The sequence below is a fragment of the Primulina tabacum genome, chromosome 12, assembly GCF_025594145.1.
Source record: "Primulina tabacum isolate GXHZ01 chromosome 12, ASM2559414v2, whole genome shotgun sequence".
Lineage (NCBI taxonomy): Eukaryota > Viridiplantae > Streptophyta > Magnoliopsida > Lamiales > Gesneriaceae > Primulina > Primulina tabacum.
The window spans coordinates 12,916,619-12,927,157 of record NC_134561.1 but is presented as its reverse complement, the minus strand read 5'-3'; the positions used below and the strand labels follow the sequence as shown (position 1 = coordinate 12,927,157).

At 37.1% G+C, this 10,539-nt stretch overlaps 1 long non-coding RNA gene across 1 annotated transcript; it reads right to left on the bottom strand.

The window, feature by feature from the left end:
• Positions 1-8,711: 8,711 nt before the first annotated feature.
• On the bottom strand, positions 8,712-10,082 carry LOC142521427 (uncharacterized). The gene is made up of 3 exons (XR_012814185.1): positions 9,911-10,082; positions 9,326-9,385; positions 8,712-8,802 (listed from the first exon to the last, which is right to left on the bottom strand). It is a non-coding gene; the product is annotated as an uncharacterized LOC142521427 (long non-coding RNA).
• Between the last annotated feature and the right edge of the window lie 457 nt (positions 10,083-10,539).

The following is a 10,539-nucleotide window of genomic DNA, read 5'->3' as shown; positions in this document are numbered from 1 at the left end:
CAAATTTTCGAAATTATGTCTTAAAAATTCTGCACGAGTCGTCAAAATTCTTTCGAAGTTCAGAAAATCGTTTCTCTTGCTCGAGTATTCAGAATCCGATCTCCACCGTTCAGAATATGCTTCGATATGTTTCGCATAACATATCGACATTTCAGCAAAATCCAACGGTTAGTTTTTCGGTTATAGCCTTTGAAAGAAAACTGCTCAGATTTTAGGCGGGAATTCAGCATACCTACGGTTTTTCTGTATGAACAGGCCTAAACAACTACCAAACCCAATCTCTACCGTTCGTAATATATTTAACGTACTTGTGAACGTACTGTAAAATTTTGAGTCCGATCCAACGGTGAAATAAGGCACAGTGAATTTTTCAAGACGACTGATTTTTCGGTAGATGTGCTGCTGCGTTTTCGAGGGGTTGGTAGCATGATTCTTCTATAGTTTCAGAGTTCTTCACGTTTTCTTCCAGTCTAAGGTAAGTGGGCTTGTTTTAAAGATTAAACTTTCGTTTATGCATATTTATTTCGTTTTTTTGAAAATACGGTCGAGTACGTTCTTCTTCAACTCCGTTCTTGTGTTGGTTGTCATACGGTTTTGGGCACTGTGAGGATTCGACTGTATATGGGTGGGAATCCCAACCATGACGTACCCTTACGCGGTGGGGGACATAACCGCTATACGGCCTCGCCCCCTTAGAGGAGTAAAAATTTGGGACTGATATCAGTAAACCATAAAAATTGGATGAATCTCAGTGCTGGTAAATGTTATGCATGTGATATGAATGATGTTATGTAAGTGCAAGTCATGTGATTTTCGAAATTATGCATGTTGTTATATTGTGCTCGAACGGCCCCCACTTGCTGAGTGACGACCATATCACTCACCCCTTATCTACTCTCCCAAGATAAATCAGAAAAGAAAATCGAGGAAGATGAACAAGACCATTTTTGGAGCTGATAATAAGATGATTCAAGAAGTTTATTTTAGTTTTGGCTTAGTAAGTTGTAAACGCTTCCGCATATTTTTATCATTTTAAGAATCTACGTTGTAAAGACAATCTTTTGATTGATTATGAGTAATAAACTGGTTTTTGGTTTATATTGTACTACGAGGCTTGTTGTTTTCAATAGTGTGGTTGTAAAACAACGCCGGTGTCAACTAACCCCGGTCTCGGGGCGTGACATTTAAGTGGTATCAGAGCCGCCAAGTTCATAATCCAGTTGGGAGGAAAAATTTTTCAGATTATGGCAAAAGGCTGATGCAGTCCCTTTCGGAACTCCCAACAAGTATTATTCACAACTTTGATGTGAGGCGTGGTCGGAAAACAAGAAAATCTTTCGTTTAGACCTCCGAAATCGCTTTTTTTGCTATTTTAGGAAAGTTTCGTAGAATTCCTAACTTTTCATACGAAACTCAGAATTTAATTCCGTCGACTGTTCTAGAATCCTCTCGACGTATTCTTTCTATCCATGGGTCAATGTCCAAACTTTCTATTTTTGGAAACTTTCTCGAAAATCTCGTTCAACGTTTTTCTTGAACTACGTGTAGATTTTTTTGAAATTTTATTATGAGGACAATTAGTATTTGTATTTATTTTGGGAATATATCTATCAGAGATAAGTTGACTTAAGTTTTTGATTTAAGGAAAAAAAATTGACTCGAGGATGATAAGTTATTTATGAAAACTAATATGAGAAAAATTGATATAAGGATTATAACATAAGTTTTGGGTACTGTACTATAGAAGTTGATTTTGTCTCGATAGTTAATTGTGTGAGCAATATGTTTGGGTTATTAAGAATATTAAGCGCTAACTTTAAATATGTAGAACATTGGAATATCTTGTGAGAAAATATCATCAGGTTAAGGAATTTATATTATTTTGGGATAACAAGTAGGCTACGACCTTACATAAAAAAAAAAAAAAAAGTAAGTTATGAGATATTGATGGGTATCAAGGAAAGTTTAGTACAATAAGTTTTGATTTTTATGGTACTAAGAATGATTCAAAGAGAATGACATTCAATGAACTCCTTTGTTTTAGAGCGTGATAGGCTCGTGATCTTGATGAAAATAAGATTTAGCAAAAGAATAATTATTTGAGGTAACGACTAGGTTATAATTTTCGAGATTTAAGTCAATAAGCTATAGATCAATACCGATTTAAGTTTCAATATTCTATATGGGTTTTAAGTTTTGAGATAATAATTGGGGTAATTTCAAGATAAGATAAAATTATTATCAATTCGCATATATTCAGTGCCGACTTAATTCAACTCACTTCGGTAGATTTCGACGCCATCCTAAGGATGAACTGATTAGCTAAGAGCCGTGCGATAGTAGATGGCCAGAGTAAAAATGTCAAACTTTGAACCCCAAACCAAGAAGAAATCAGATACCATGGCGATGCCAAGGAACAGAAATGCATTTTTTCTGTTACCCAAATTTGGAAAGCCATAATATCGGGAGAAGAAGTTTACCTAGCAATGGTGAACAAAGTGCAAGAAGGAGATAAGCTGAAATTGGAAGATATTCAAGTAATACGAAAATTTTCAGACGTTTTTCCAGAAAGGCTTCTTGGAATGTTCTCGGACTAAGAAGTAGAGTTCGAGATAAATTTGGTACCAGTAATGCATTAATCTCCAATAAACTGTACCGAATGGCTCCAGATGAACTCAAGGAGCTAAAATAATAACTCCAATAGTTGTTAGACAAAAAAAAATGGATTAGGCCAAATGCATCTCTTTGGGGAGCCCCGGTCCTATTTGTAAAGAAGCATTATTAAAGTATGAGATTGTGTATAGATTATAGAGAACTCTATAAGATCACAATCAAGATAAATATATTCTTCCAATAATAGACGGTCTTTTTGATCAACTTAAATGAGCTACAGTCTTCTCCAAACTCGATCTGAGGTCAAGCTATAATCAGCTAAAGGTCAGAGCAGAAGATACCCCAATGTCAGCATTCAAAATAAGGTCATCAGTGGAACTAAGAAAGTAGAAGCAATTCTAGATTATCCGAAACATAAGAATGCAACCAAAATTAGAAGCTTCTTTGGATTACTAGGCTATTAGCTGAAATTTGTCGAGGGCTTCTCTTCAGTAGTCGTATCACCAATGAGACTCGCACAAAAGAACTATGAATTCAACTGAAGAAAAAGATGTGAAAGAGCTTTCAAACATTAAAGGAGAAGCTAGCATCTACACCAATGTTGGTATTATCTACTGAGGACAAGGATTTTACCATCTACAGCGAAGTATCAAAGGAAGATCTCAGAGGCGTACTCATGAAAGACAGGCTAGTCAACTAAAGCCGCATGAGCAAAACTACCCTACTCACGATCTCTAGTTGGCAGCAGTGATTTTGCTTTGAAAATTAGGAGACACTATCTCTACGGTGCCAAGTGTGAAATATTCACTCACTGGCCACAAAGTCTCGAATATTTGTTCATTCAAAAAGAATTAAAAATGGGACAAGGACGGTGGATAAAGTTACTCAAAGAATGTGACTTGACAATAAGCTACCACGCCAGCAAGGCAAATAAGGTAGCCAATACTTTGAGTCAAACATGGGTAAGATAACCCTAGCATCACTCTCTGTGCAATCATGTCTTCTAGAAGCAGTCAAGCTAAATCAGAGTCGAGACATGACACTAGAGAAGTTCAAAGAACAAGCCAAGGAAATAAAGTCGTCAGATTTTCAAGTGGGCCCAGACATAATCTTGGGGATGAGAGGACGATTGTGTGAGCCAGACATCGACAATCTTCGATAAGAAGTGATGTTAGAGGCGCATAAGTCAACATTCCAGATCTATACCATCAGTACAAAGATGTATAGAGATTTGAAAAAAAAAGTTTCTGGCAAAACAGAATAAAAATAGATGTCGCCGAGTTTATATTTAAGTGACAAGTATGCCAACAAATGAAAGTCGATCATCAGCGACATGGAGAATTACTGCAACAGTTAGAATTCCAGAATGGAAATGAGAACATATTTCCATGGATTTCGTAGTAGAATTTCCAAAGTCAATACAGAGTCAAGACGTGATATGGATAATCGTAGATAGACTCACAAAATCTACGTACTTTCCACTTGTTCGAAGGAATTATAATATTGACAAGTCGACTACTCTATACTTGGATAACATTATGCGGCTACATGGAGTGCCAACAATCATAATGTCGGATAGATATCCAAGATTTGTGTTACGTTTGTGGTAGAGTTTTCAAGAAGCCATGAGAACAAAAGTCACTCTTAATACGGCTTATCGCCCTTAAAATAATGGTCAAACAGAGAGAATGATTCAAATCCTAGAGGGTTTGATAAGGGCATGTGTCATAGACTTCAGTAGTAATTGAAGTGAACATATACCCCTGATAGAATTCGCCTACAATAACAATTATCACGTCAATATTGGGATGACTCCATTTGAAGCCTTTACGGACGGAAGTGTCGATCACCACTGTACTGGGACAAAATAAAGGAGACATCTATAACAGGCCAGAACTATTCCAAGCGACAATGGAAAAATTGGCCATTATCAAAGACATACTCAAGGCTTCATAGGACCAGCAAAAGAGTTAGTCTGATCTTAAAAGAAGACAAGTGGAATTCACATTGGGTGAACACCTTATATAAGGGTCTCACTGATGAAAGAATCATTAGATTCAGTAAAGTTGAAAAAGTGAATCCTCGATACGTAGGACCATTCAAAATTCTGGATAGATTGGCACGTTGTCTTACAGAATAGCATTGCCATCAGATATGTCTAGAATCCATAATGTATTTCAGAAGTCCAAACTAAGGAAATACACCTCGAGTCCAGGCCATGTTATGGAAATTGAACCGCTCATGATCAAAGGTAACATGGGGAAAGAGCTGAAATATGAAGATGTCTCTATTTATATTGTGGATAAAAAGACCAAGTACCGAGATGATGTATCATTCCCTATGTCAAGGTGCAATGGTCAAACACACAGAATGAGAAAACTACTTCGGAGTTTGAAGAGAAAATGTGCAAGCAATATCCCTACCAATTAGAAAGTCAAGCCGACTCAAGTTTCGAGGACGAAACTTCCAATAAGGAGGGAGGGATGTGAGAACCCAAATTTTTGGACACGTAATTAATTAAATATAGACAAGTATAAGAATTTATTTTCGAGTTATAATAAATTCTCAAATATAAATAATACATGGAAATCGAAATCCGGTGCAAGATACACGAAAAATTAAGGCTGTACATCTATTAAATTTGGAAGAAAATATTACACACAAGGTAGATTTTTTCAACAAGATAGCATCCTAATATTTAAGGAATGAGTATCTCGATAATTATGGAATAATTATCTCGAAATTATGGAAGAAATATCAATCGAATTATGGTAGGATTTTTACATCACCCTTATAAATAGGAGGACCCTCTCATTCAGAATTTACATGAATTTTTCGAGTTCCTCCCCAAATTTTCGAAATTATGTCCCAAAAATTCTGCACGAGTCGTCAAAATTCTTTCGAAGTTCAGAAATTTGTTTCTCTTGCTCGAGTATTCAGAATCCGATCTCCACTGTTCAGAATATGCTTCGGTATGTTTCGCATAACATATCCAAATTTCAGCAAAATCCAACGGTTAGTTTTTTGGTTATAGCCTTTGAAAGAAAACTGCTCAAATTTTAGGCGGGAATTCAGCATACCTACGATTTTTCTGTATGAACAGGCCTAAACGACTTCGAAACCCGATCTTTACCGTTCATAATATATTTAACGTACTTGTGAATGTACAGTAAAATTTTGAGTCCGATCCAACGGTGAAATAATGCGCAGTGAATTTTTCAAGACGGCTGATTTTTCGGTAGATGTGCTGCTGCGTTTTCGAGGGGTTGGTTGCATGATTCTTCTATAGTTTCAGAGTTCTTCACGTTTTCTTCCAGTCTAAGGTAAGTGGGCTTGTTTTAAAGATTAAACTTTCGTTTATGCATATTTATTTCATTTTTTTTGAAAATACGGTCGAGTACGTTTTTCTTCTACTCCGTTCTTGTGTTGGTTGTCATACGGTTTTGGGCACTGTGAGGATTCGACTGTATATGGGTGGGAATCCCAACCATGACGTACCCATACGCGGTGGGGGACATAACCGCTACACGGCCTCGCCCCCTTAGAAGAGTAAAAATTAGGGACTGATATCAGTAAACCATAAAAAGTGGATGAATCTCAGTGCTGGTAAATGTTATGCATGTGATATGAATGATGTTATGTAAGTGCAAGTCATGTGATTTTCGAAATTATGCATGTTGTTATATTGTGCTCGAACGGCCTCCACTTGCTGAGTGACGACCATATCACTCATCCCTTACTCTACTCTTCCCAGATAAATCAGAAAAGAAAATCGAGAAAGATGAACAAGACCATTTTTGGAGCTGATAATAAGATGATTCAAGAAGTTTATTTTAGTTTTGGCTTAGTAAGTTGTAAACGCTTCCGCATATTTTTATCATTTTAAGAATCTACGTTGTAAAGACAATCTTTTGATTGATTATGAGTAATAAACTGGTTTTTGGTTTATATTGTACTACGAGGCTTGTTGTTTTCAATTGTGTGGTTGTAAAACAACGCCGGTGTCAACTAACCCCTGTCTCGGGGCGTGACATCATGGGTTAGTACGATGATTTAACGAGGTCAAGTCCCTAGCGATCTAGAATGTCATATGCTATTTTTGTACTTCGGTGGTGAGCACGAGTACCTACGTCTAAGCTTTGAAAGTTAAGTGCTTGTAATCATGTTAGTATGTGCAGCAGTGACCCCAAGCGAGATTCAATGAATCCCTCAAAGCCAAGTAAGTAAGTATGTTCGGCGTGCAAATGAGAAAATGTTCTATTTTTGAGGTATGCTAAATGTCATGTGACCAATTTATGAATGAGTTTGGAAGTCGATGAACGTGGCCGTGGACCTCTCCAACCCGTCAAAGCATGAACGGGTTTAGATCAGGATTGGAAAGCGGTAAAGCATGACCAGAGACCAATGCACCCGTTAAAGCATGAACGGGGATCTCATGTATGTGGCAGTGGATTTTCCCTGTCACCCCAATACTGTGGTTTAGTCTGATCAGGCGAATTTATGTATGTGTCACTTGCTTTGAAACATGCCTCAACGCAAAATGATGAAGTTATGTATGTTCAAGTATGTACAAGTATGCAAGCATGTTTAAGAAAAGTTTCACGTTATGACACGTCTATGTAATGTATGTAAGATCAAGCTTTTACACGCAAGTTAAAGTTAGAGTATGTATGTTCTATTTTAAAGTGCATGTGATTTTATTACGTATTACTTGCTACTTCCAGTTTATACATGTTGAGTCTTTAGAGTCACTATACTTGATCGATGCAGGTGATGATGCATTTGACGAGACGAGGGGTGAGGACTAGTGAGCTGGCTTGGACTGAGCGGGAGGCTAAACCTGAGGACCGCCATGTTTATAAGAATTTATGAAAGTTTCAAATACTCTGATTTCATTTTGTTTACGATGTTCTAAGACAAGTATTCTCGTTAGAAAAATTTCCATGGTGATCTTTTATGGCAAATGTTTTTAGACGAACGAGGTATTTTATTGCAAATTCGAAATTTTATGGTATATTTAAGAAAATGTTTAATTTTTCCGCAAATTTTAAGTAGTTAAAAGTGTGGTACGTCATAGTTGGTATCAGAGCGGTGTTCTTGTAAAGGGTTATGCCTACTGCCAGTTCCGAGAAGTTCACAAAGCCACACCTCAAGTCTATAAGTTTAAAGTTTTGAATTATGTTATGTATTAAGCATTAAGTCATGTTTTCAGCGTGTACAGGTTTTATGTTCGAGTTACGTGCATCTTACGCTATTGATATTATGTTCATGCATGCACATTGGGTTTACATATTGGGTAAATTGGTGGAACAATTTGCCTCCTAGACGCATAATTGACCGGAAAGCAAGGGATGAGGACAGAGAGGCCCGAGAGGAAGAGAGAGACGCTCCTCCACCTCCGCCGCCAGATATGCAGGCACAGATGCTTGCAGGAATGACGTAGTTCTTCGCACAGTTTGCGGGGAACCAGGCGACAATGGAGGCAGGGGCTAGGTCCAGACCAGAGGCGGTATATTAGAGGTTCAGAAGGATGAACCCAAAGGAGTTTTCGGGGACTACTGACTCGATGATATCCGAGGGATGGATTAAGTTCATCGAGGTAATCTTTGACTTTATGGAACTGATAGATGCAGATAGAGTCAGGTGTGCCACATTCTTTCTTGCAGGAGACGCCAGACTGTGGTGGGATAGTGAATTAGTGTCAGTTAACTTGCAAACACTGACGTGTAGTGGATTTAAGGAGGTATTCTACTCCAAGTACTTCACTGAAGAAGTACGATCCAGACTGACCAGGGAGTTCATGACGTTGCGTCAGAGAGACAGCAGCGTACCTGAGTTCATGAGGAAGTTTGAGAGGGGGTGTAATTTTGTGCCCCTGATAGCTAATGATATCTAGGGAAAGCTGATGTGGCGCCCCAAACCTCGCCACGTAATCATGCAACATGTGACGTCATATGCATAAAATTTTTTTTCTTTTCGACGACGTAATAATATAATGCATATACGACAAAATAGTGCAATCATCCCACTATCTACGTCAGTGTAGCAGAAACAGTACAAAAAATACACACATACAACACAAATAAGACCATAAGCTATACTGTCTCTATCTACTATCAACTACAAGACTGTTTGACTAGACACACCTAGTCCTTCACCACTATCATTTCTCACGCATAGTCCTGTAACCTGCCCAACAGAAACAACCCTCAAAGGGTGAGCATATACAACAATCATCATCGTAATACATAACAGTTATATTAACAACATAAAATATAACTGAAATCATAATAGAAATACCCCCTTTGCCGTTTCTGGACAATCAGCCAACAACAACCTCAGCAACATCACAATGCAGCAACATCGACGATACGTCGCACCCCAACACCGGCGACAGCAATATCTTCGAACGAACAACAACATCGACGATACGTCGCACCCCAACACCAGCGACAGCAATATCGTCGAACGAATAACAACATCCACGATACGTCGCACCCCAACACCGGCGACAGCAATATCGTTGAACGAACAACATCAACGTGACAACATCAACGAGACGTCTCCCAACAACGATAACCAACAACATCAACAATAATAAACAACAAATATAATACCAAATCACCCAAATCCAGTGATTTATCGTCGTTCAACTCAATAATATTCATCAATACTAAACAATAACAACATATGCTCGTACGTCAACACGTACCTGATAATCGAGTATATATAAAATCTAGCTATTTCTTTGATCCCGAGGCTTGTGATGTATCTAAATAATTCAACGACAATATCAGATCATTGTCACCGTATTAACACAGTTATAACTGCCTCAATATATAACATCAAATAGCCCAACAACAATTAATTCAACAAAATATAAAAATCGATTTTAAATTCGTATTGTTCAACAATTTAATATTCTGGTGTTTTTAATTTACAATACTACAATCAAATACACCCTAATTAATTAACTTCAAATAATAGGCTATTTTACAACATCCGTCAATTTACGAAAACTTTATATCAACGTGTAGCCTATACTTCGTAGACTCCGAATATATAATCAGAATTAATAACAACTGACAAACACCTCTCCAATCTAAGTCCAACGATTAAAAATCCTTAATTAAAACAAATTAGGAATAATTCAAAATAACACCACTATAATCTTCTCTACTTCGTTAAAATCATACACTATTCAACAATCTTCAATTTCTGTATGATTTAACAATTTAACAGATTTATTCCAGAAATCGACGAATTTCAAACATCACCAAAAATATAAAATTTATACCTCAAATCGAAGACCTCGTGTCAACGATTCCAAAACTGAAGTCGGTTCGTCGATTGGATAAACCGATAAGTCGCAAGATCGAAAAAAAAATCGAAATTCTATTTCCTCTCACCTCTCGCCTCACGTCTCTGTCTCCTTGCCGAGTTCGGTGGAATTCATTTTTCCACCGACTCAATGCATTTCTTTTTTTTTTTCAAATTTTTTTTAATATTATATTATATTATATATTATATTAAAAAATTAATATAATATAATATAAAATATAATATTTAACATTTTAACACCGGTATATCACTTTAAACCAGTCAAATGATCAAATTTTCCAAAACTCAAAACATGAAACTTCTATATCTTTCAGTGTTCTACGTTATATCCAAATTTAAAACCATTTGGACTTCATATGACCAAGATATCGCATATTTCTATCGTTAAAAATCATTAATTATTTAGTAATCTCACATTACTAAATCCATAACTTGTGATATTTATTTCAGACATTACAGCTGAGGCATTTTATGGATGGGTTGCGGCCGATTTTGTGCCGTGATGTGAGAGTTGCTGGTCCTACTACCTATGCAGCTGCAGTGTCTAGAGCTTTGGCAGCAGAACAGGATCAGCGAGATATTGAG